Here is a 26,409-nt window from a genome sequence, read left to right as displayed (position 1 = left end):
TAAACTTTGTTTAGTTTTGTAATTCCCTCTATTAAATCACCTTTATTAGATACTCTTACTCTGAGTAATTTCTTGGAAAATATGGCTTCAGTCATATTAAAGACACCAAGACTCCTATTTGCAGTGATCCCTCAACGTAGAGGGAAACAATACAAAAAGATTGGGCAGACTTAAAAGGATGGATTAAAATCAATATGAAGATGTCATCAAATCTAGTGGCACATCAAAGTGACTGGCAGCTGCTAAAGATGTGACCAGTGGTGAACTCCACTTAAAAATAAATACTGGCTTCATTTTAATCTGATTTTTTCAAATGTGCTCTACATGCTTGGAAACATTAACAAGCACAGCTTTTGCTACTAGATAAGATCTTGCCTTTTGGGTAGTTTTACTTGAAATTATTTCTCTCTATAAAATAAAACAGCAAGCTGTTTTAAATTCAGTATTTAGTGGCAAAAAGATTCAAAGTAACCAGGAAGATTTAAACTTCTGATGTGCTGCCAACCTCACTGAAAATAAAACCTGTTGTTAAGACACACGTTAAGATTTTAAATATATAGTTGTACATACATACATACATGTACAGAAAGTTTATATATATATATAAAAACATGGATTTTTCAATGCACAGAGACTATTTTGAGATACTTCACTTCTAGCTAAACACATTTAAATGTTTGTGGAAAATTTAATTTCTAAAGGATTCAAAGATTACAAGTCTTGTGCAAAGAGACATAGCCTTAATATAGAAAGAGTAAATCACAGTAAGTCAGTAAATATCTGATTTCAGGCAGTTTTGAATGTTAATGTACAATAACTCCAACATTTTATTAAACTGAATCCCTGCAATTAGCTTAATGAGAGATGTTTTTAAAAGGTCTGTGCATCTTTACAGATAAAAACCCCAACCAAACCCAAAAATCCACAAAACCCCCCCTCCAAATATGAAACAGCCACCAGAAACACCAAACCCAACATTAAGTCCTTGAACTGGAGGAGTCTCATAAAAGTCATCTACTCCATTATTCAGGCCCTGGAAGGGCCAAATCCATTCCACTCTGATAGATGTGACGAATTTTCACCTTTATTGTTCCAAAGGCAACCAGCTCTGCAAACCAACCTATTCAAGGCCATCACTGTCCTTTGCCCTGGAAAAGATTTTCCTACTCTAAATAATCCTCACTTCAAAGATTTCTGTATTTCTTACCCCAGACACCACAGGACACGAATTTTTCCTCTTCTCTCTGCAGAAACCTCTCAAGTTCATCTGAGTTTCTGTGCCCATCAAATCCTTCACAGCGTTTTGTCACTGTAAACAATTAGGAAGCACACAAACACCAGTAATGACCATTCTTCAGAAGCCATGGAGAGGATTACTACAAAAACCCCAATCCAAAGCAAAAACAGAACAGATATGACTTAGCTTTAGTGCTGGACTTCTGTTACACCCTGTATGAGTTTCTTGAAGAGACCTAGAGAAGCTGCATTCCCTTTAGGCTCTTTGAAAACTCAGCAGTAGGCATTAATTTAAGATTTCTAGCAAATTCAATAGTTTAATTTTTTTTTTCCTGAAATACAAGCAGTAATTAATACTACTGATTTCCAGTAAGACCTGTAATCAGGAATTCAGATGTGCAGACTCTGACAAATGACAAAGCATGCATAATGTGACATAAAATATCAGCCCATGCTGGTCCAGTGGATAGAAGTGATCCTGAAAGGCCAGCACCCCAACTTATTCAACTTGGCTGGGAATATTTTGCTTAAAGAACAAGCCATTGTAACTTTGAAAGAAAAGCGGTAAATATTTTTGCTACATAGTTTCCAGTGTACACAATTCTGAACCACTTTTCCTCTTTAAATTTAGTCTAATTTGAAATGAATTATTACACTAATAAGGATGCCCAGTAAATAGAAAGACGACTCTTTAAGGGCTGCAAAATAAACTGGATTTTATCTTAGTGCCAGACTGCCGCTTTTAGCTGCTCAAAATAGAAAACAAATGACGGACCAAAGCACTTTTCCACACAGTCCTTATTACCATGTTTAGGTCACTGAAACAAATTATAGTACTTGCATAAGATTTACTACCTCAAATTTTCAATCCAGCTTCTTTTAATCCTGGATTCAAAAGATGCTAGGACTGAAGGAAGAATCAGAACAACATGAGCTTTCTGAGACAGATTTCCACGCTGTCCCATCTAAAAACAGATGGGAGTAGCAAGGTCCAAGCATAACATCAATACTGTGTTCTACCAACACTTACAAAGGGTTAACTACCCTGACTACAGCTAGATTCACTTAGCACCCACTCTGTGTCTCGGGCGGAAGGTGTCTTCTGGTATTTATGAGACTGTTGCTGTTGAAATAAACCAAAATGGAGCCTTAATCCATGACTTTGGAAAGACACAATAAAAGGAATCTCTACTGAGCAAAGAAACACATAGAACACACTGATCTTCAGCACTTCCAATACACACTTTTGTTCCATGGTTACCATTTTATAGGGAGAAAACACTATTGTCTAACTATGAAGCATCATGAAAATGAAATCAGTTTTCTCAGTTTGAAATTGTGATATCTCTGGCCATTGAGACACTGTAGTAAGATGAGAGAGAGGCAATCAACAACACATAATTAGTAGATCTACAACTTCCTCTTGATTGCCAAGGCTTATATAAATAACATGTAGACGCTACTCCTCCTGTCTGAGGATTAAAACATGTTTTGTTTTTTAATGGTATCTAGACAGCTAAAGAATGCAGCTACCATTAAAGGAATCTTCAATGACATCAGCATGTTTCAATTAATAGAACAAGCTGGCTAATACTTGCCAGTACTTATGTCTATATTTAGATTTATTTGATAGTTGCAGTAAAATTAATGAGTGAACTCATACTGAGAGTGTTTCCAGGATTTGGACCCAGCTACTGAGGAGAAACAGAACCTCAACCAAATGCTTCCTCCTGTTAGCTTAAATCTGGCCACATCCCAAAACTTTTTGGGATTTAAATAATTTACACTCAGCCAGTCAAAATGTTCCTGTACCCTACATACAAACTGTTTCACAAGAATTTCAATGGGAAATTAAAATACACTACTCCTGCCTCTGACAGCAGCAAACATTTCAGAGTAAGCACAAGGCAAAGCTGAAAATTACAGTGGGAGGTAATCACATTCATTTGCCAATGTAACTGAGAACTCTACAGCCCTTTTTTAAGAGTAATGAATTTGCAAATATTAAGATTCATGTGATCACTTCACCTCAGCTTAATTACTCTCCCAAGAGAATACCATATGCATAAGCAGTGCCAGCTGTAATCCCTGATTCACAGTTTCAACACTTATGCAAGATCATCTTCTGCGAGAGAAGAGGAAAACCCGCATTACAGACGGCAAAATTATAGGAAGCAGGGAAGGTGACAAATCTAGGTTTGCCAACCCTGGAATTACGCTGAATGGTTTTTAACTTGAACTCCTTCTGGAGCACTGCCAAGGATCTGGTATCAAGGGATGCTTTAGAGCAACATATTCCGCATGCAGAAGTGCCAAGAGAATATGTTAGGGAAATTAAATCATTCTGTTCCACTACTCAGTACTCATGGAAGCCTGAGCAGAGGCTGGTAATTAGCTAATTTACATGAACTCTGTGCTGAAGAGTATTTAAAAGAATTCCAGCAGTACAGTTTCAAGGGGCAAGACCGCCTGGCCAGACTGGCTCCTTGGCCAGCACGTCCTGTCATCCCTCTCTCTGAGGCAACACAAGCCACTTTTAGCTGCACAAAGATGGGCAGTTGGATCTCTGAAAATAGCTCCATCTCTGCAATTTGACAGTTAAATATGTAATTTCCTCACAAAGAGTCTAATCACTGTCCCATTTAAGTGGACTGCAAAAGCTGGATCAAGACAAGCAATGAATCCAGCCCTCACTTCAATATCCCTGTAGGAAAATAGACATTATTCCTGGGTTTATCCTACTGTCGTTGGGACTGTGACCAGAAGCACCAGGGTAGGCAAAGCTGTAAGTGCCATGGAGCAGCATGATGTGGATCCTGCAAGTGGTAAATGTTATCTCTACAGATTTTCAGGTAGTGGAGGTCAGCATTTTATTTTGAAATATAATTGCCTTTCCTGTATATGATATTTTACATTCCCAAACTCTCATTCCAAGGTTTGCAATGGTAAAAACATGGTAAGATCTTAGGTACAATGAACCATATTTAGCACAGAGAACAAGTTAAAAGTGCACATTTCTCTGCTTTTATATTATTAATGATCTATTCATGGCTCCTCAAACACTGTGGTACATTATCTGTCTATAATCCCATCAATTTTGTATATGAAACATACACTTGAGAATTAATACCCTTTCTGATGATACAGCTTCATATCCTGCTAATGAAACACCAGCCCAAAAGCTGCCTCCAAAGCTCCACAAATATTACATCTAATCTACTATGCAAACATGTATTTTGGAACCTTGACAACAAGGAACTAACTTTTAATGCTTTCATAATATTTGCAAGTTGGGAAAAAAAAAAATAGAAAGAAATGTTATGCGTCAACAGGATCCTCTTCTTTATGGAAATTAAATGCCAAAAGCAAATATGGAATTCCCTCATGTGGCCCTGTTGTTTTCTTCAGTTTTCCCATAGAGTTAAAAAAGAAGAAGCCTACCCATGGGTTGTAAATAAATAAAAAAAACATGAACTGCAGAAGGAAAAAAGCTATATATTTCTACCAGTTTCTAAGGTTCCAGATTTCATGCATGAGGCTCACTGATAAAACTACTACAGCACTTCAGGTGAGACAAGTTTACAGCTATTAATTACCCAGTAACTAAATGAAAAGAGCTGAAAACAGACGAGCTTTGGACACAGAGCAGTATTTTTAGGACAGAAACAGAAACAGCAAAGTTGAAGCCAGAGAGGTTTTTTCCCTTTAATCTTCTGATCTTTCTGACAACATTTGCAGCCACCCCCCACAGTCCCAGGGAAGAAGGAAGCAATTCTCCAGAGCATCAAAAACAGATGCACAGAAGAATGTTCTGGCTTAACTTCTGGGACTTTTCTGTCATGAACCACAAGTCTCACTTGATAGAAACTAATTTCCAATCATTATTATTAAGCATCACTACGTAAGGCAGCTCTCCTCTCCTGTTCCCAAGCTTTGTGTGTATAAGCCCCTGGTGCTCTCAGTGCACCTTCCACCTCCCAAACATATCCCTCTTGTGTAAGAGTTGGAGACCTTTCAGTCTGCATCATATGGAACACCTTCAAGGCCCTTAATATGGAAGGAAATATAACAGTAACTTTTCTACTAACTTCCAGGGTTTTTCCCATGCAGAAGCAAAACACTCATTTTTATAAACTGAAGAACACACAGGAAGTTTCATGTTGCTCCATCAAAATGCAAATGAAACAACACTTAATTAAAAACATTCCTTTTTTAAGAGTATGTAAGGAAATGGAGACCTTTTAGTCTTTGCTTTTCTCTGTGACATAAGCAATATAAAAATCTTGGACCAAGTGACTTACTTCATCCTAAAAGCCAAAACTCCCACAGCAAATGAACAGTATTATGGTGGCAAACAGAGCTGATTTAAAAAAACCCCAAAACTTCAAAGTATCAGATATGAACTTACAGGGCCCTGCTCTAAAATGATGGGACGGCTGCAGAGCGTGGGAAACATGCTTGTGCATTGGCTGCACCTGCAGGACTCTGCATGCAGACATTCATGCTGAGGGTGAACAACGAGTCAGCCATGCAGCTATTTGCAGACTGTGCACTTCCAAACATCCCCTTCCATGCACAAGTGCTAGGCTTGAAGGGCACAACATTTATGTCTCTGCAGTGAAGAACTGCAGTGAGGAGCCTCATGCTGTGAGACATCCATGGCTAGAAGTCCCAGCCTTCACTCCTACACCAATTACTCCTGCCAACCAAGGTCTGACACGGCTACAGATTGATGGCAAGTGCTCAATTGCTCCTTTTCACTTTGTACTTTATGCATCTACCATTCCAGTGCCAGTTTTGGGGGAACGGGAAATCAGTTGTTTAAAAACAAGAAGAAGCACTGAAGGATTTGCTAAGTATGATCTGGGCATAGGGTTCCATCTCTTTTCTTCTTTTTCTGTCCAACATCAGCTGGTCCCAACAGTGGGTGGGGCCTCCCACTAGTGACCAGTACACCAGTGGAGGCTTGTACCTACAAAAGGCTCCCTTTCACTGCCAAAACCACTGGCACAATGGGAAAGGGAAGGGGTGACGGGTCATTAGAAGATAAGGTGGTAGAAGCAGACTGTTCTTTTTTGTAGCAAAGTATAAAACCCCCAAGCAATACTGAAAAAGATGTTATGCACTGCTGCAAGCATAGTGATTCTAACCTCTGGGTTTGTCAGGCCATTACTTTGTATTTGGTTAAGTAAAGTTTGTATTTGGTTAAGTAAATTTAGCATGCCAAAACATTGCCAAACATGGTTAGACAGTAACAGAACCGAGTCAAAAGGCATTGTTTGAAGGGAGACATTTGGATGGATGAGAGGATACGTGCATATAACACATCAATCAATTATGCAACCATCTGTGTGACTCAGTAGATGTGAAAGATTATTCTCCTGAAGGAATGTGCTTAAAAACATATGGAACAATAATATTTCTCAGTAACTTCCCTCTACTCTGAATTTTCTCTGTCCATTTAACAAACACAAAGGTGCTTCAACGCTGTTTTGGATTACAAAACATTTCATTAAACCTTAATCTCTCACAGGAAATAGCAAGAACAAGATCACAGCCTGCAGTTGTTACACCCAGGCTTCACTTCCCACACTGAGATAACTCCTGTCATCTGTGTATGAAATTTGCTAACCTGCTATGCCCAGACCTGCAAAAAGACTGTATTGCTTCAGAGAACCTAATCCCATAACAAATATTCTCCTTTTTTGAACTCAAGTAATACACAAGAGCTGCACTCTCCGTGTAAGAGTCAAGCACTTGGAACTGCATTACTGTAGAACAGTCACACAGGGGCAGATTTTCAAAACGGCCCAATATTGCAGGCTTCAAAAGAATTTCACCCCTTTTCAGGCTCATGATGAAGTGTGTGAACTTTCAATTGCCCAGCACCCAGTGAGAACAAACAGTCCTGTTTGTATCACTTGTACAGCAATTGGCCATTTCTCTGAGGACATTATCAAAAGCTGTTCCAGCTTTGTTCTTTTCAACAGCGTTGCAGCCTAATGGCACCAAACATTTCCTGCAAAATAAAGATAGGCTTACTTAGCTTTTCAAAATAATCAATTTGCAAAACTGGGGCAGGGAACACGTGGAATGTATTAACTTGTCCTGATTTTCAGGAGGAGCTGTCAGTAAGTTTGTACAAGAGTAGGCCATTCTCTCGCTGTGGAAGCTTTGCATTTCAGGAATTCAGAAACTCGCCTCAGGGAAAAAATAAGTCCTTTTCTGCTGAACTCAGATATGAAAGGATCCAAGCTCAGAGGTGCTTTGCCGCTTTGCTTTCTAAAAAAAGACAAGTTCTCTAAAATGTGGGTACATGTTGATAACTTGTGCAAGTCATAAAAGTGAGTTTCCATAGTCTGGCACTCCTCTCTACACAAAAGTTGTTTCTGTTACAATTACAGCTAAGAAACAAGAGCCAAGTTTGCTGAGTGAAGCACAGTAGATGCCCCAGAAAAGACTGTTTTCTTCTTAATAATCCCTTGACAAAAACAGGGAAAGCAGAGACTGGACATTGTTTGCCATCATTACTGTTATTCTGACTGTTCTTCAATAGAGGTGCAAGTATGTGTGAGCACCTTTCTTCATGCAGTTGCTTCCATAAAGGCAACAAGTGCTTTAGTAATAACACTGAATTCAGCTCACATATAAAAATATTAAAACTTTTTCCCTCTATTTTTCTTATTTTGAAAAAGTCTTTATTGCCCTATATTCTGCCAAATTTAAGTGCTGCTTTTTGACTTCTAGTTTGGCAAGCACCTTTATAAGAATCCCTTAAAAAATGAATAGCAAAACCACAATTATGGAACTGAAATAAACCCTAGGTAATAACCAGCACTGCTTGCAGAGCCTGCTTCCCATTCAGGAATTGCTGGAAAGCTACAGAATTTCAGTGGTATCAAGGCACCTTTAGGTCCCCTCATCCCTCCCACTGCAAAAGCCCTGTGCAAAAATACAGTGCCCTCATTATTAACACATTCAGTTCTTTGGTCATCAATCTCTCTGCAGTGGAGTGGTGTTTTAATCTCTATAAAACTGCAAGTAGTGGTAACAGTTTTCACCTTGCTGAGGGTCAAATTTTAGCTTTAAATTATGCCTCTGGTAACCTTTTGTATTTTCCTGCTTCACCACTTCTCCAGTGTCTTCCCCCTACTGTCCTTTGCAGCACCTCCTACATTTCAGGAAACTCAGCAGAGCTGTAACTTATGCTAGTTTTGATGCTCATCCATTGCAAACACACTCGCAGGGAAACCTGGGCATCAATTCAGTGCAGACAGAAAATGCCAGGGTTTAATAAAGTAATATGAGAATGCATAAAAAATGCAGGCGAGGAAAACAGCAATAGGAGCTCAGATGGTTTATGAGCAGTACTGAAATCATCACTTACACCATGCTGCAAAAGCATGACTTCAGCTCACATTCAGCACAAACCAAAAGCAAACTTCAATCCATTGAGAAAATGTGCTTCACTATACTGAGTTTACAAAAATGCAGACTTGACTTCTCCGCTACAACATTATAGCCTTGTTTTCTAGCAAAGTGCACTCAGATGTTGCTCCTCTGACATCATTAATCTCCATGGAAACCTTAGAATAACTGTTGGCCTGAAATAGGTTCTGTCATCCCAGATCAACTCAAAAGTAGTCCAGCAAAAGATCTTGTATCTCATTTTTTTGGCTGTACATCTTTACCAGTGAACAGCACAGCTGAAGAGTTATAATTCCTGCAGCCACTCTGAAATAGAGCTTTCATTCCAAACAATCAGAACATACAAAAAGTGAACTATTTTTCCAGCTGAGGCTGAGATACAGAGATTCAAAAATTACCTACTTCTAGAGTAAGATGTAGAATTGAAAAAAATCCCAAAAGATGTGTCTGTATGGAATTTTACAAGATGATCAAAGCTAGGAGACCAGACTCCTAAAAATCCTCTATATCTCTACACAGCAAGAAGGGAGCAGGGCAAAGCAAAGAGATTTTTCAACAGGTATTTATTAAAATTTACTTTTGGGAGAAATTTGCTATTTCAAATATCTATTTTAAGTGGAGTGCAACCAGATGGGTCACATTGGGATTTTCTTTCTCCTTCTCCATACCACTGAAGCCACTCTCTGTGATTATTGTCCCCAGCCTAGGGTCAGTAAAGTTACTTAGAGATGTTTTTCCAGCAAACACATCCTCTGCAAGTGAGTGTTGTGCTGAGTTAAACTGACTCAGAGATTCACTATATGTCAGGAAAGCTGTTTTCTTGGCAAGAAGCCCTGTAAACAAATTGCTTCTACAAGGCAAACATGCTGCCTGGGTGTCTACAAATGCATAATATGTTATACAGGTATATAAGTAATACGGCTTCTCCTGGACCAAAACTAAGAAAATAATCTGGAAAAAGGGAATTTGAGACTTGCACAGTTGTGAGTGTTACACTGCACTAAAACTAGCTTTATTGAAAGTAATTCAGTCATTCCTACAAATTTCCAGATCTAATTAACAAATTGCTGCATAAATTTTTCTGAGATGCAAGAAATAAAACAAAGGCAGAGGCAAAAGGAAGCAAGGGGGGATTAAAATAGTGTATGAAGATTTGTACTTATTAATTTTCAACAATATTAAAAGGAGCTGCTTCCACTTACAGCTGCAAGTACTTAAGATATTTCCAGAAAAAAAAAAAACCCCCCCCAAACCAAACAAACAAGAAATCTTTAATTTCTCAGGTCTGATCTTCCCAACTCCTACAAGTAATTCCATGATCACAGTGTATATCTGTTCTGGCAGAAACCTTCTTTTATTGCATATTTGTCCACTTTCAAAGCTGATAAAGTCCTGGGGCTCTCTGTATGGCTGGGTTATTTTAGCTACTGCTGTCATATGGTAGAACAGAAATTTCTTAGCATGGGGTTGTTGACAGTCTCACCAGCTTGAGTAACACTGCTGATGGCAAATATCACCCAGGTACACTGTTGAGTCTGGGTTTTTTTGCTTGATTGCTTGTTTTATCTCAGCAGCATTTAGACGTGTACCAGGCAGAGCTGGCTGAACTTGGCTGAGGACTTATTGATACCATCTACACTGAATTTAGGAGTTCCTTTGTTAATGAGGAAGCTGCTAAGCGAAACTCCAGAGACCCACAGTGCCTGTGGAGAGAAGTCCATCCACATCAATTCCTAAGAGGATACAAATACACCCCTGGACTGGGACCTTCTGGCAGTAAGTGACGTGTTCAAAGCCACACACACCAATTTTCACCTTTGTCCAAATAACAAGCAGAAATAAAAAGGCAGCTGCATGGTGGCATCCTTGTTACTGAAGTCCTAGGGAAAGAGGCAAATTCATCAAAACGTAAAACCTGAATGATGCCAGCCTTACAAGCACGTGGCACAGCAGGCTCTCACCTTTTTCTCACCGTGGAGGAATAAAATACACTCCCCTGTCCTCGTGCTCACTATTTATTACAGGGATAGAGTCAACAGGATGCCAACAACCAGAGCTTGTCTAATACAACAGGAGAGGAAAGCAAACACCTCACAGCCACATCTTTTGCTCCCACTGGGATTTCCTTGTAGTTTGGTGTGTGCTGTTCCCTACACTTCCTTGCTAGCAATGTAATAGCACCTGCCCTGTTTGGATTTTTGCCTCAAAAAGAATGGAAGTATTTTAGCTCTAATAGATTTTAACTCTTGAGGAAGTATCCATCCAACAACACAGTGACCATACAAAGCCCAGCCAAAGACTGTACTGCCAATGGTGAGGTGAGACCCAGGGGATCACACCTGATCAGACCAAGCATGTAACTACACTTTTCTCAGAATATTCTTCCACAGTTTGCTTCTCAGAAGCTTTGAGCTGTAAGTAGTTTGCTGTTAAATGGTTTTCTTGATGAGTTTTCATTGTGTCATGGAAGTAATATAAAACTTACTTAATTCATATGAACAAGCTCTAAATAACAGGAAACCAAGCTGACAGATACATAATTTAATCTGCTAACTCTGACTAAAATTCCACCCCAGGAACCTAGGCATGGGTGTCCAGGGAGAGACAGCAGTGGGGTTGCTGCCTATGCCTGCCTCTGTGTATTTTCTTCCAGGTCTCACTTCATTCGTATGAAGGCCACAGAACTATGGAATCACAGTGCAACATGAGAATACAAAACCCTTAAACCAGAAGAATGACTCAGTAAATCAGATTGGAGCTAAAGCAATACATTGCTGCTTGTGGTTTGGTTTTTTTTTTTTCCTTAATGCTGAAACTCTGACCCACCTTCCTTTTCTTTGGCTCCTGCCTCTGAGAGTAAGAACTTATGAAGCCTTAATAATCCTGCTGCTTGCATGAAGGGGAAATTGCTTGGTTCTTTCTCCCAAAGAGGCTTTTATGAAACATTCAGACTTCACCAGCTCAGCAAACAGAATACAAACACTGTCTGTAGCAGAGAACATTAAGGTATGAAATACTTAAAGAACAAAATGAAAAGGCAAGTAATTTCTTTTTTTTAACTGATGCTAAGTTTCACAAAGGGGGTCCTCAAGTTTTTGTAAAAGACAACATTATTGTCTGTTATTTATCTTTTCCACCATAAAGTGTCTCATTCTGGTCTTAAAACAGTCAACTCTAACAAACAGAAGCAGCAGGGAGAAAAAGGAAAGAAACAAATCCACAAAAGACAACTGAACTTCCAAGCATTTATGAAACAGATTGAGGACCAAAAGAGGCAACATCTGACAAAGGTGACATATTATCCTTGTGAGGCAAAAGCTCAGGCTGTACCAGCAGCTTGCCATTGCAAAGCAGCTCACACTGAAGTACTAGCAAGTATCAAAACAAGGAGTTTATTAATTGCAGTAAAGTCACTGTGTCATTTTGTTATACAGAAAGCACCATTCACAACAACAGCTGAAATGTTTCAAACAAACTCCGTATTTTTTAGAAATTGCTTATTGAATTTAAGCTCTCATTCCCAGTACTTCCAGCAAGTTGCTAAACAGATCTCATCTACTGTGCAGTCTTATGTACTTAATTAAAACAAGAGAAAGTTCTCTAATACCTGTTATTTCAAGGACCTCAAGTGCAGGATTTTACTTTCAGGATTGCTCTGAGAAAAACTGGACTCCAAGAGAGGACCAAACAAGCTCCCAAGTTACATATAAAACACTGAAAGCCAGCAAAGTCATCATAAGGTTTATTTACAGAAAGCAAGTGCAGTTGATGAAGATGAGACTTCATGGGTCACAGAATCTTGTTATAGGTCAAGCAGTGAACTCTAGTGCTGAAGTCTGGCTTGGTTTAAAATCAATGCTTATTTATACTTCTTAAAGAGAACCTTAAAACTAAGTCCAAATTCAACCTAATAATTTTTGGCATTTTGAAGCTTAAATAATTGAAGATTCATTTTCTTTTAGGATACACACACAAATCCATATGAACTAAATCACCACTGCAGCTCTGTAACATTACAAATGCTTTCTGAACTCTAGGACAGCTGGGATATTATTGTTCTGCCATAGCCAACATAGCCAATGTTCATGGTTTCTGAACAGCATGTATTCTCCTTGGCCCCATAAGAATGCCAAAAACGACTTGACTTGGTGTTTGTCAGCTGCTGTGGTATTGTCAACTATTTTACCCTTTGGGAATACAAAATCCACCCACAATTTCTCAAGTTTGCATTAGCAAGTTCTGCCAAGCACTAGCTTTATTTTCAGGAAAAGGGTAACATTTTTCAAGTATTCTAATCACTGGTTTTTACTAGTAACAAAGAGATTCAATTTAGGGATAACCAGTGACACTTGAATGACAAGCCGTGGCAAAGGGGAAAGCTAAGATACACCAATGCTCTGCTATATCCATGGAGAATATGGAGCAGAGAACGTGAGTTATTTAGCTTGGAGCTAAACCCATTTTATGGGTAAAAAAGGCAATTCCAGGTAATCCCTGTACAAGATTGTACTCCCTTCTCCCTCACTGCTGGCTATGCGCAGGCTTTTCTGCATAGTACAGATTGGAGAGAAAAAGATTGAAACATACTCAGTTGCCCTCTATGACATTCACCTGGGTAATCCAGAGCCCCTGGTGACACTGGTCCAGCAGGTGACACATTTAGGCAGAGTGGCCATTCCATAGTGATTATCACACAGTTTATCACTGAACCTCATCCTCATTTCTCCAGGGGAATTTAACACATTAGAGACCATACAATACATAGAGAGGCATTAAGGAGCAAGACATCCAGAGGTGTACCACAAGGAATTATCTATAGGAATAGTTACTTGCCATTGGGCTTGAAAAATTGGATTTTCTGGATGAAAAAAAGTACTTCTGAGTGTGGGTCACTGATTCCAATATTTGTGATTAGTCTGCATGCTTTGCAGCAGTTTCATGGTTGCCAGTGTTGGGTGACACTCGTCCATGGCAACAGAGTTCTAAATTCAATCATGAAGAAATCTCCCATTTAATGAGAACAAGAACTAGATGGAACACTTGGCTGATCTTTCTGCTGGCCTGGGTTTGTCATGACAATTACTGAGGTTAGTACAGACCAAACCAGAGCTAGGCAAGTCCAAAAGGCTTTGTTAAGCTGCACTTTGGGAGTGACATCCTTGAGCTGCCTAGGCAGCCATGCTGTACAGAAGCAGTTTCTAACTGCTACTCCACCAAGGTCCTCTTCACAAGCTGGTCATTTATATATCACAACCCCTGACTATTACCTCACAAACTGAGCAGGCTCTAATTGTGGAAATAACGCCACTATCCCCAAATTTATCAAACACCAGTTTCCCAGCAGCAACAACCCATTCCCCACATGCTAGAGTTTCTCCCCACTGCTCCCCAAGCTTTCTCCACAGTTATAAAGGTGTTTCTTTTGGGTCTTGGCTATCTTAAGCTATTGGGTCAGGTAACAAAGACTGCAGTGGCACTCCCAGATCCCTGACCTCCCTTCCAATGCCACCAAGTTGTTAGTGTCTCTGCAATAGACAGGATACTCCAGCAGTGAATACACCATCCTACAAAAAAATGTGTCTTTCCCTTTGTTCCTAAAGGACAAAATTGGCTCCTGAGGAGATTCACAGCCTGACATTTCCACTGAAGGCAGTGAAAATGGTGGTAGGCTGACATTTTAAAACGTGGTAAGCCAATACTGCTGTGAAACACACAAGACCTGGAAACTACATGCCGAAGTAAGTCTCTTTGCTCTCTGATACTCTTAATCAGTTTCATCATACTAATTACAGGAGAATATATGAAGCGATACATTTTATATATATATATATATATATATGTGTGTGTGTGTGTGTGTACACACACCATTGTTTGAGAGCCATACAATAGTGGACTGAAAATTTTAACTGATGCATTGAGACAGGGAGAGGTTTCCATTAGCACCACATTTGTAAATGCAACTCAACTGTGATCTCTAGTTTATGAGTGAGCAACTTACAAAGGAATTCTGGGCTGGGTGGATAAACAGTAGTCTAATTAGACTGATGTGCTGGAAAACTCTTCCTTCTGTGAAGCAATAAAACAAGATGTTCAGTATGAGACCTGGTGTTATCTGCTAGATCTCACTATTGCAAAAACACCCCTCCTATAGTCCACAAAAGTACAGTATCCAGACAAACACCTCAGAACAGGATTTGATTACGCCACTGCTAAACCCTTCATGGGAAATGTTTTGCTACATAACCCTGCACAGAGAAGAATCAGTTGTGGCTGGGAGCGTTAGAAGCTCTGGATGAAGCATCCCATTCCCCACTGCACCATGCCAGGACAGCTTTTAACATTCATAAAGCATCCTGAATGATTAATAATAATCACAAAGGAGCAGCTGAACAGTGCTGCCATATTTATATCTTCCAAGAATAAATGCTAGCTGATTTTAATTGTGTTTCATGTTTTCCTTAGATGAGCAACATAAACTTGGTAAGATTTCACTCCCGAATGAATAACAGAAGCACAGGAGTGCTATCACAGGAGTACAGTATAAGAACTACAAAATATAAGGATAATGATCCTCCTGCACATCCATTCTTAAGGTTTCTAAACATCCTGCCTGCCACATGGCCAGGCATCACCCTACTGCAGCCGAAATGTTTAGCAAGGGCACGTTAGTACCACTGTCAGGCCACACGCTATTCTGTCTGGTGTTGCACCAAAACAGAGCCAAAGTTATTCCGTGTCCCAAAGAGCTCCTGGGAAGTGCTGCCAGAGATACACACAGCTGAACTGCGGGCTCCTTGGAAGAACTGGAAGCAGTAAGGAAACACTTCCTGCACAAGAGCCTCAAAACAGCGCCTTGCCTACAGAAAAGACATCTTACATGAGGCACTGAAAAAGTATAATGAGGCAGTTCGTCAGATGTGGTGGCATCTTTTGCTGCAAAGGGCCACAAAAAGGGTATAAAGGTTTTCAGTTTAGAATGGGAAAAATGAACAGCAAAGGGTTTGGTCTTGGACTGATCAGGGGTGAGAGTATGTTACTTATTGCCAAAAGAAACAGAGCAAGAGTGACAGGAATCATGGTGACGAGCCCTGGAGGTAGAAAGGAGAGCTGATGTTTGATCTGTTGAGCTGATGTACAAGAAGCCAGGAGAGAGAGGCTAAAAACCATGAAACCGTTTCAATTTGGTGAAGTAAGACTGCAATTGTCAAGGCAAGTTTGCTGCAGTAACAGGAACATAACAACTAGATGTGTGCACAGATGAAGACTTTTCCAGCAGATGTTAAGCATGTGCCATGCAATACCCTCATGCAGCAGTCTTCAGTGTGTGACCAAAAGAAAGCTGAGTGACTAATAAAATCATCACTCAGAGAAGTGTCCTGGGGGTGCTCACAGCACTTAAAGTAAATCAGGGGCAAGAGAAAAGTAGCAGAGAAATTTGGGGATGACCAAGGAGGACAAAGAAGGTATTGAATTCCAAGAGTGCGCAAAAGGGGAAAACAGCTCTTTGCTGTGTGTGTGAGTTTAAGAGGAAACTGGAGACTAAATATCACCAAGTGCACCAACAGCAGGTGGAGCTCTGAGATAAGAGGAAAAAAATAACCCTTACAGGGTTAATTAAAATAGCAATTATGAAAATGAAAGCATAAAACCCTTTCTTCATGTAAAGTCATGATAGACAACTCACCAGAGTTGAGTTTGGTAGGAGTATGACAGCCATAGCATGCCAGCAGAAGGAGCTGCAACACCTTGTCACTCTTTTTCCTGCCCTTATCTAAGACAACACTGTCCATGGCTGGCACAGGTTAAATCCCTGCCAGCTTGCTGCCAGCCAAGTGCCAAGATCAGCCAAGCACTAGGAAAACACAAGCTCAGCCTGATTTAACAATCTCATTCAGCTGGTGCTCGCACTCTCCATGCTTTGCATTCTGCATTACATTCTAACATCATCTGAAATTTTTTCACAGAAGCACACACAAAGATTTTACAGTATTTTCTGAGTTCTCTTAAAAATAATGGAATTAGTTATCAGAACAAGCAATACTTTGAGATAAGAGCCAAGGAACACTAGTGATGTATATATAACAAGATCTGCAGACACAACTGGTATCACTCCTATTTTCACAATGCAATCTTTAAATGGACTTCACCAACACAAGCCCTACCTCATATCCAGACTCCAAACGAAGCTGGAAAACTCTAATAACTCTAGTAGCTATGAATTTTACTTGAAAATTTTCTGTAAACAGGGAAAAAAAAACCAAACTCTGGTCCCGCATAAAATGGATTCCTGTATTAGGCAACATGCAGTGAGCCTGTCAAGCCTAAGAACAGCTTAATTTGTGAGGGATTTAAGAGCTGTTCTAGGACAGACTTTGATATCTCATTCTTCTGTGATCATCCTCTGAAAGAAGCAAGTCCATGCTTATATGAAACTAAGGCATAAAAATGGAACAACTTCTGGCCTTGTTCTCACAGGGGCATTGCTAGGCTCTTTCTTCAGTGAACAAGTAACAAAGGGACATTTTATATAAACTTTAATTCCTATTTTCACTCCTCCATCTTTGCAAGTAATCTCCATTCACCTTTTTACAAGGAAAGAACTGGAACCTCCAACACAAATCTTTTGGGAGAAAGACCACACGCATAATGAAGCAACATTGTCAGAGCTATTTTTCAGAGACCTGGAAAAGAGCCTGTGTCCAAAAGCCTAATGGCTGGTCTCAGCAGTCAGCCTGATAAAAGATATCATCTGCTCTTACCAGCCTTGCTTCTTAACTTAACTTAAAAAAAAGAAATGTTTTATATTTAAGCAACTGATTGCCAACATTTACTAACAACCCACAAGAGGTGGCACTGAGGCCTAACTCTATCACATGGTGCTAATTGGAGTCCAGGGCCTCCTTAAGCTATCAAATGGATTGTCAAATGGGAATTCTGTGCATACTTACAGGATAATACATCAAAGTATATGATTAATTTTATCAACAATAACAGGCTTGAAGTACAGAGTGAGTTTCAGTTTGTAGTCACAGAAATGGCTGTACAATCACACAGCTGGCCTGCTGCACATCAGGCAACCCATTCTCTTATTTTTGTGAAGTGGAGCTTTAAGCCACATTGTGTAATTTATAAATCACTGAAACCTGCTGATTGCACCATGCATGCCAGGACTCAGCTAATTTCCAGTCACAGTGGAAACCACAGAACGATTCCTCAGACTATTAAGATATATCCTAATCACTTGACACTTAATAGTAACGTACAGTTGGATGTAAATTACAACATGGTAGAGTTGGTTAATCCCTTGGCTACTTAAAACACTTTTACATGTTACCTTTTTCAAATCAGCATCATAGCAAAGCCACAAATGGCACCAACACTCTTCCTGACCACAGGAAAGAAAACTCCCACTGCCAGACACTGCTTCCAGTGTAGCAGCTGAGCAACAGAGCGGATGAGACAGCACAGGATCCACCCCCACTCGCACCTGAGCACGGATTCCTCCCCAGCTACCCACCCCTGACAGGCAGTAAATAAATCCCTTTTCGCCATTGCTGTAGCAGGGACAAGATACACACAGACCTTGGCTTTGATTCTACTTGTCTGCCTCTACCCTAAAGCTGAAGCCAAGGAAAAAATCGTCGATGAGCAAATGCACAGCTGCCACTGTGATGTCCTGCTCCCACCACAGCCTCTGCACCTGTGCTCTCAGTGAACCTTGCTCCTGGATCCTGCTCAGCAAAGAGGCCACAGCAACAAAGGGGCTCCACACACAGCTGACACGTGAATGGCACTGCCAGAGTACCACCAGCAAAGGGAACCTCCAAGAGAGGGAATAGCAAACATTTGCTGTTTGTTTCTAAAAGATCAAACATTCAGTTGCTACAAGAGAACACAATAAAAAAAAAAAAAGGAGCAAGATTTAGATGTAGCTACTGTCAAAGCGAACAATATAGAATCTCTCTGGTGCCCAGTGTGGGTAGTTAGCTGTACAGTATGCTAAAAGTTGAAATATTTTATTCTTGCTGTAGCAAAAAAACTTGTGACTGGAAGCACTGCAGTAGAATTCCAGGCAGAGCAGTAATTTCTGCCTTAATACAAGGGCTGCTGGACCATTTGGAAGATAAATAAAAAGGCCAGCATTCACCTGGGGATACAGCAAAGAGGGAGAGGGAAGAGCAGTACTGTTGTTCTTCTCTTGGAGAGTTATCTTGACAGGTTTTAGACCACGAAACACTTCTGACCAAATCACATGGATCACTTCTTCCTAATTCTGGCAGCAGGAAGAAGACATGTTCTTAGAGACATTCCTAAAAATCCCACAGCAAGCAAGTAGGGAAAGAGGAGGTTTGTCCATCCAAGTGCAAACACCTGCATTAGGGCCTTCAAGCCATACACATGGATCACACAAGGAACACAGAAATTACACAAAGACTACAATTTAAGCTGACCATTGCAATTCCCCAGTGGCAAATACATTTTACAATGTCTCTATATTATTTTTACAAGGAAAAAACCCCAACCAAACCCTACCTCTTTCCTTCTTTTTTCTTATGAGTTCAGTGATGAGGGTTAAGGTTTGGATTGACAAGCAGAAACACAAGCACAGCTGAGGGAATAGCAAACTAAGAAAGCTAAGACAACTTTATATCCAGGGCAATACAACAGGGACCTGCATCCTCACATCTCTATTTCTATTTCATGCAGACCAGAACATTCCTCTTTTTCTTCAGTGCTGCCTTATGTGTGCTTTATTTGCATCATGCTAACAAGCAGTTAGCATTTTACAACATGTTGGAACTAGGGATTAATGTTTTAAAGGGATGTAAAGGCTGTGATTTCAAGCTGCTTTTGCAAGGAATATTGTTGTCAACAGAGGGTTGTAAGAGAAGCAGTAAAAGCCATGTCCAAACTGATGTGGGGAAGAGAGCATTCCAAATTTCGAGATTCTGTATCTGATAAGATTTTGACTGTGTGTTGAAATGGTAGAGCTACACATCACTCCTCTTTCCCACAGCAACTCAATCTTTTATATTAATTCCTCTGTTCAAGTTAGAATATCAAAGGAAAATCTCCAAAACCACAAAGCCATTTCATTAAAAAAAAAATTAAAAATCAACATATATCCATACCCCAGTTGCAAAGATTTGCAGAGTCCTCTAACAGAAGCCTGTGGTCACCACAGAAAATGAACAGAAACCTTCTGTAAAAACAGGCTGTGGCAGGAACAGAGAGAAAAACCTAAGAAGATACTTTGATCACAGCAGTAACTCATTCACCCTGATGGAACCCACTGTTTCCTTCTGAGGCATCACTGATTCCTTCCCCAGTGACTCAGGAGGGATAAAACCTGCCAGTGCAGAGCAGGAACACCTGAATCATTGCACCAAAACAATCAGCCAAAACCAGGGGCTAAAACTGAACTTTGCACTCCCTTCTCCACACTCAGAAGGTGCCACCAGTGAGGGCCTCAGACATTCTCCATCCTCCCAAGCACAGCAGGGCTCAAGGGAGATCCTTCCCAGAGTGCTACACAAAGGAAAGTGGTAAAGCAGCAAAACACGTGGGGATTTCTTGCAAATGGACCCAATTCTTGCACTCAAAAGATAAAAAATATACATGGAACAGAAATTAAGTGCTAAACTAGTCTGCAACAAGTGAAAACTGAACAGAAATAGAAATAGGAATTTATGTATACTTGGTGAGGGCTGAGTGCTCTGAGTAGCACAATTCTTTGCAAAGAACTGCAAAGAGAAAAGCATTAAGCAAAAATACCAAGTGATGATTCCCAAAACTTTCACCTTGTGTTCTAAAGGATTAAACATGAAAACTGAAAAAGGTGGCCCCAGTATGGCTGCAGAATAAATGATGAAGTTTTTTTAGATGGAGACAGTTTGGCAGTATAAAAAGGTTGTGACAACATAATAAAGTCAAGGCAAAATAATATCTCAATAAAATAAGTGACATATTTTACATTAACTATCTCTGCATTACTTCCTTTTTCTTCACAAAACTCTGATCAAAATGGATTTTCTCTTCCATATCCTTTTCCACCATCAATATAAATGAAAAAAAGAATAAAGTGACTCTCATTACAACCCACTTGGAGCATAATAAAGGATTTTAGAAAGTTGTGTGTGTCTGTATTTGTCCTTTAAAACCACTGTGGCGGTGATTTATTCATGTCAACTTGAAGTTTATTAGTGGCCCAATGGCTGAAGGGTCATCAGTGCCAGGAGAATCCACACTTGTGCATGTACAGGCATGTAATGCTGTCCTATTTTTATTTTCACTTTAACTCTGCTGGTACAAGATACATCTGTAGCAACACAGGACTCATGGAACTCACTCAATTTTCTGCTGCTTCCCATTTTAAAAAGCATTCCTGTTGGAGCTTATAAATGATAAATGAGCTTTGAATATTTTCACATCATTTGAATGGTAATGGTTTCAGCATTGCAAACTCTTTATCCAAGGAAAAGTTCATGAACGCACACAAATATTCATGATCTCACTATGATCAAATGATCGTGGTTAGAACTATATGAAAACATATACAGACATTTAGCACAGGACTAAAGTAGTTCCAATCTTAAAAGTATTAAGTTAAGCATTTCCAGTATAAACAATAAAAAAGTATGATGAAATTTTCAGTTTGATGTATTTAGATATGTAATAGATAATAATACTAAATAAACAAAGAAGTATCATTTATAAAGGAAATATGCAAACTTGCAGAAAGACAAAGATACACCTTATCCCAGTGGTTGGACTATATGATAGAACAGTTGAAATTTCCATTTCATTTAATAAGACAGTTTTGGCAAAGATTTTAATTAATCACCTAAATCTTCAAATCAATTCCAGTGTATAAATTAAATCTTACTCAAACTTTATGCTAAACCTGTTTCATTTTGTAATGGTTTCCAATAAAATGCTACATAAAACTTCATGGATCATTCTTATATACAATGACTTTCTACAAAGTTTTATATATATCCAGCATGATTAAAAAAAAAAAAAGGTAGATTGTCAAGTACTTCTTTCTAACTGAAACTGGAAAAAGGAAAAAAAAGGATCAGTCCAAAGCATCCTGTACTAAAATTATGTTGAAAGTTCAGTGTGTTCTCAAAACAAAGCCTTGTACAGTAATTTCACTTAGGTCTGCTAGGAAAACCCTTTGGAGGTTGTGTGACATTGCACCCCAATACAGAAAGGCCTTGATCTTGCACATCTTGGTCATATTTACTCCTGTGATTGTACTCACTTCAGTGAGGCTTGCCATGGAAAAATTGTGAGGCATACTTTTATACTTTTCAAAGTAAATTTGCAGTCACTCTGATGAAAGAAATTCTCCACTTGAAATAGCTCAACAGCAACAATTTGGGGTTTTATTTTACTTACAAAAATTAGAGCAACAGTCTGCATGGGCACTTTATAACCTCCTTGAAACCTAAATCTCCTAAAGCAACAAATAAATTCCTTCCAAAAGAAAGATGCTTCTCTTCAGACATTCTTAGAATTCCCCATGATCATAACTGAACAGAGGGACTATTCATGGTGATCTTATCGCTTACTCCCACATATTATATATAGTCCAAAGTCTGCTCCAGTGCAGGCAGGTGGAATGCAAGTGATTTCATCTGGCCTGCATTCGGCCCTCACGGACCTAATTACAAAGCTGGATGGAATGAGCTCAGGGAAAACACATGAAATAATTTACAGTACAGTTATTCTGTGGTTTGAGAGCATCACAAACCCAGTCGCATCAGTTTGCTTTTTTAGAGCCAACCAAATCTCTCTCTGATCTCTTATGTTTGCCAGAAATTAGGAATACAGAAGGAAAGCAATGGATTTCTATTTGTCACTGTTTACAACAGATGTATCATGAGAGCTTAAAAAGCACAGCTGAGCTGCAGAATTACAACCAGCTTTTTAGAACTGAGCTCTGAGTTTTTACTGGCCATGCTAAACTGCCCAGCAGGAAATAATTAATACTTGTTCACTCTCTGCTTTCCCCTGGACTCCACAAGATTCTAGTGACAAGTTGCATGCCTGATTTTTGCAGGCTAAAATTTCTCCTAAGAATACCATTTTTGGGAAGGATTTTCATCATGAATTAGGCAATGAGTACAATTTTCAAATCGATGTGATTTCTGTCACTAACCTAGGAAGAGCTAGGATTTAATCCAAAGAATGTTACCATATGTTATTTAACATTATCTGTAATGTAAACTGTGATGTGAAATACAGTCTGACTGTTGAAAGAACCAGAAAATTGTCTAGCAGCTTCCTGGTTCACCATATTTCCAAAATTTGTCTGCTACAAACCCAAGCTCAATTTTCTTTCAATTCTCTACAAAAGAGCATTTTTTTAAAAAAACATAATAAAATTAAAAGGCATGAAAGTCTAGTAAGTTGTTTCACCATGCAAAACCAGAAACATTCCTATGTACAAATTTTCCCCAGTAGTGTATCTGACTGGTGTAAAGTTGTCAAAATCATTGACTTGATGAAGTCTGGAAATTGGGAGTGACAGGAAATTATACAGAGAATGGATTTTTTGACACTTTAAAGATAGTGCTTGTTGGCTCAAAGCACCTGATCATGAATATAAGAGCTGAAAGATGCTCTCAAGGGGCTTTAAAAGAGGAGAAAAGGGAATTACCCAAAGAACTAGACTAGAGCACTCCATACCACATATCCAGGGCTTCCTGGTCAACACGAGACCTCCCAGGCAGCTGAGATTGCCAATGTGATTCGGTTCAGCAGCAGATTTAATCCCAGAGCTATCCCTGGCTGGACAGTGGAGCCTATGTGGATTTACAGACTCCATGGGATAGGCTTCACTACACCATAGACACAAATGGTCCTTTACAGTGGAAGTTCTTCACAGAGGAACTCCCTACTCTTGGGATATCACTTCCCAATCACACAAATCTCTGTGTTTTGCTTCCAGTAAATTTTGAACAGGGAATTCTGAAGAGGGGATGCCTTACCAGATTCTGTTGCAGTTATATGCTTTAAATATAAAGTTTCTTTTCTTAACATTTATTAAAAGGTTCATCAATGCTTCAGAACTTTTCTGTAGGTAGTCAAACCATTCTGTTAATTTTAAGAGGACTGTGAGTCACTGGAACAAGTTGTCCAAAGTATCTGGGGACACCCTATCCCTGGAAGTGTCCAAGGCCAGGTTGGACTGAGCTCTGATCAACCTGGTCTAGTGGAAGGTATCCCTGCCCATGGCAGGGGGCTGGAACTGGATGATCTTTGGGGTCCCTTCCCACCCAGGCCACTCTATGATTCATTTAACCCTATAGGTTAAGTTAAAAAAAGAAAAAATATTTCATTACATTTGACAGCATTTCTCACAGTCTGTGCACTTTTACGGCAATTTTTCTTCAGTAGTGAAGAGTAAGAATTTACAGAAAAAAGCCTCTTAAATCCTTCAGTATTCCAATTTTCTACACTGTAATAGGCTGTGACATAAGACTCTGGCAAACAAAGCCAACAATCCCTCTGCCAGAAAGTCAGAATCTGTTAGGTGCATAACCAATTAAAAAGAAAATTTAAGCTATTATCTAACATGTAAGACATCCCCCAGCTGCACTTTCAAATTAAAATGCTGCTTTATATGAATCACTGTGAATTAGGTTAGTTTTGCCTTTATTTGTGTATGTGCACCCATCTTATTTGCAGTGCTACAAAACAGAACTGAATAAACAAATGCTTCACAATTGATTAATGCAACTCAACTGGTACATGGTTTATTTCATTTATGTTTAGAAAGGAAAATGTCTCACACGTGCCCCAACTGCACTCACCGTAATTTAACATAAATCATCCAGGCAGCCTCTAAAGTCGATGAAACTTTGCTTTTCATCAACTTGCCATCCCCACCAGCAGCTCTGTGCCATCCATTCATATCACCCATTTCTCCATGCAATCAGCAGCCCTCCACCCATCCACACAAGGCTTTTTGACTTTATGTCACTGCAAGATCACAATTCAACCCTTCTCCCTTAATTGGAAAGGGATTCTCTTAATCCCTTAATTGGAAGGGATTCTCCCTTCTCCCTTAATCTTCCTGTTAATTCAGGAAGATATCGTTGACTTAAAATCTGATGCATTTCAAATAAAACAGTAACAGTCCCATCATTACAGCTTCAATTTATCCCACTGCTGGCTCACTTTTGTGATTTTATTGCAGTATTTTCCAGTGTCTAATGTCATTCTTACATGCTACTGTGTGAAAGAAAATTCCACTGCCTGTCACTCCCACAAATGTTCTCCAGTTAAAAATAAATCAGACAAATTAATAACAAAAATAAAAGTGACCAAGAGTGCAACATCACACAGTGGAACTACTCATAAAGGATGTGCTGACAGGTCCTAAGTGACTGAATGCATAAAGGAGACCTTAAAAATAACATTAACCACTGTCAAGGTAAAAATCTGCATTACACTGGGAGTTTTCTTGCTGTGTTTCAATTTCAGCATATTAATGCTAGTCCAGGAGTACTTGAAACAGCCTTGTAACCTTTGAGATACCTCAGATATTCTCAAGGATACAAAGAGAGTCTGAGAGTCAGATAACAATAAAAGTGTAACAAAAGTGAAAATATTTATTTAAACAAGTTAAATATTCCTTTGCTGCTTTTATGTCGCAAGTATAGTTTTCCAACCTGAGGCCTAACCTGCAGTGGAAGACTGATTTACCTTAGTTCTATAAGTTTTGCATCATTGAGATACAAAGTACATATCCTGTTGTAGAGTAGATAAATCAATTTTTACTACGATGGCTGCTTTCACCCTTGGGCTTGTACTGGTTCAATTGCATTAGCCAGTAAAATAAATAAACATGTTACAGTATTAACAGGCAAAATCAGAATCAATACAATTTTAATTCAGGTGAGAGTTGAGTTGTAACTGTCATAACCTACCAGCAACTAAATTTGAAAGGATAGTTCTTATTCAAACAAGTCTGAGCTGCCCAAAGCAACCATTAATTACATTAATTTATTCTTAAATAAGTAAAGGTTTGCTTGTTTGTTTAGGCCAGTTGTTGATCCACTTCAAAGACCTCTCCTGATGCCACAGGCTGGACACAACACACCCACAGCAAGGGCATAACTCTGATGGTGCTGTTCTCCCTGGGGGAAACCAATTCCTCCTCCTAAGGACTCAACTGTCTCCCCCGGACTGCTGGGCACAACAAAATCATTGTGCCAGAACGACCTGTCCTGAGCAGAGAGGAAAGTAAAGAAGCCAATGAGGGGAAATTCATCGCTCTTTGCCTCGCCAAGGTCTTGCACTTCCACCCACGCACTCAACCAGCACTCAGGCTGCAGCACCTTGTCCTGTCATACCAAGGAGCTCCGCCTGTGGATCCAGTGCCAGTCAGGCTGAGCCTCGGAAACAGAGGGCATTCCTTATCCATCATATGTGCCCTCCTGGCACACAACTAGCTCTGGCTGCAAACCTGGGAAATGATCTGTTAGCTCATGCCATTTTACCGCTCTAACCCTATCCCTTTCTGCATCTCTAGACTCAGTTTTTAAGCATGCCAGTAGTACTGGAACCAGGCACAGTCTCCACATTTAAGACAGGCTACGCCGTGCCTAAAATTTGCAAGCAAAATGCTAAATTGAAGACAGATAAGTAAGTGATAAATACTGTGATAGATCACAGCATAATGTAAATAAATAGCTGTGTCTGCATCATCACAACATCAGCATAAACACT

General features: G+C 39.5%; 1 protein-coding gene across 12 annotated transcripts in view; it reads right to left on the bottom strand.

The window, feature by feature from the left end:
- Nucleotides 1-26,409, bottom strand: part of PLCB4 (phospholipase C beta 4) — a 185,525-nt gene that overhangs the window by 103,690 nt on the left and 55,426 nt on the right. Inside the window, exon 1 of one of the 12 annotated variants that reach the window (XM_085053986.1) lies at nucleotides 1,208-1,268. The exons of the other annotated variants lie outside the window; for them this stretch is intronic. The gene's annotated coding sequence lies outside the window, so the exon portion shown is untranslated. Of the gene's footprint in view, nucleotides 1-1,207; nucleotides 1,269-26,409 lie in introns of those variants that run through there. 12 annotated transcript variants of the gene reach the window in all.

The sequence above is a fragment of the Lichenostomus cassidix genome, chromosome 3, assembly GCF_008360975.1.
Source record: "Lichenostomus cassidix isolate B80296 chromosome 3, HeHo_3.0, whole genome shotgun sequence".
NCBI lineage: Eukaryota > Metazoa > Chordata > Aves > Passeriformes > Meliphagidae > Lichenostomus > Lichenostomus cassidix.
The sequence above is the reverse complement of the archived record's forward strand: the minus strand, read 5'-3'. Positions and strand labels throughout refer to the sequence as shown.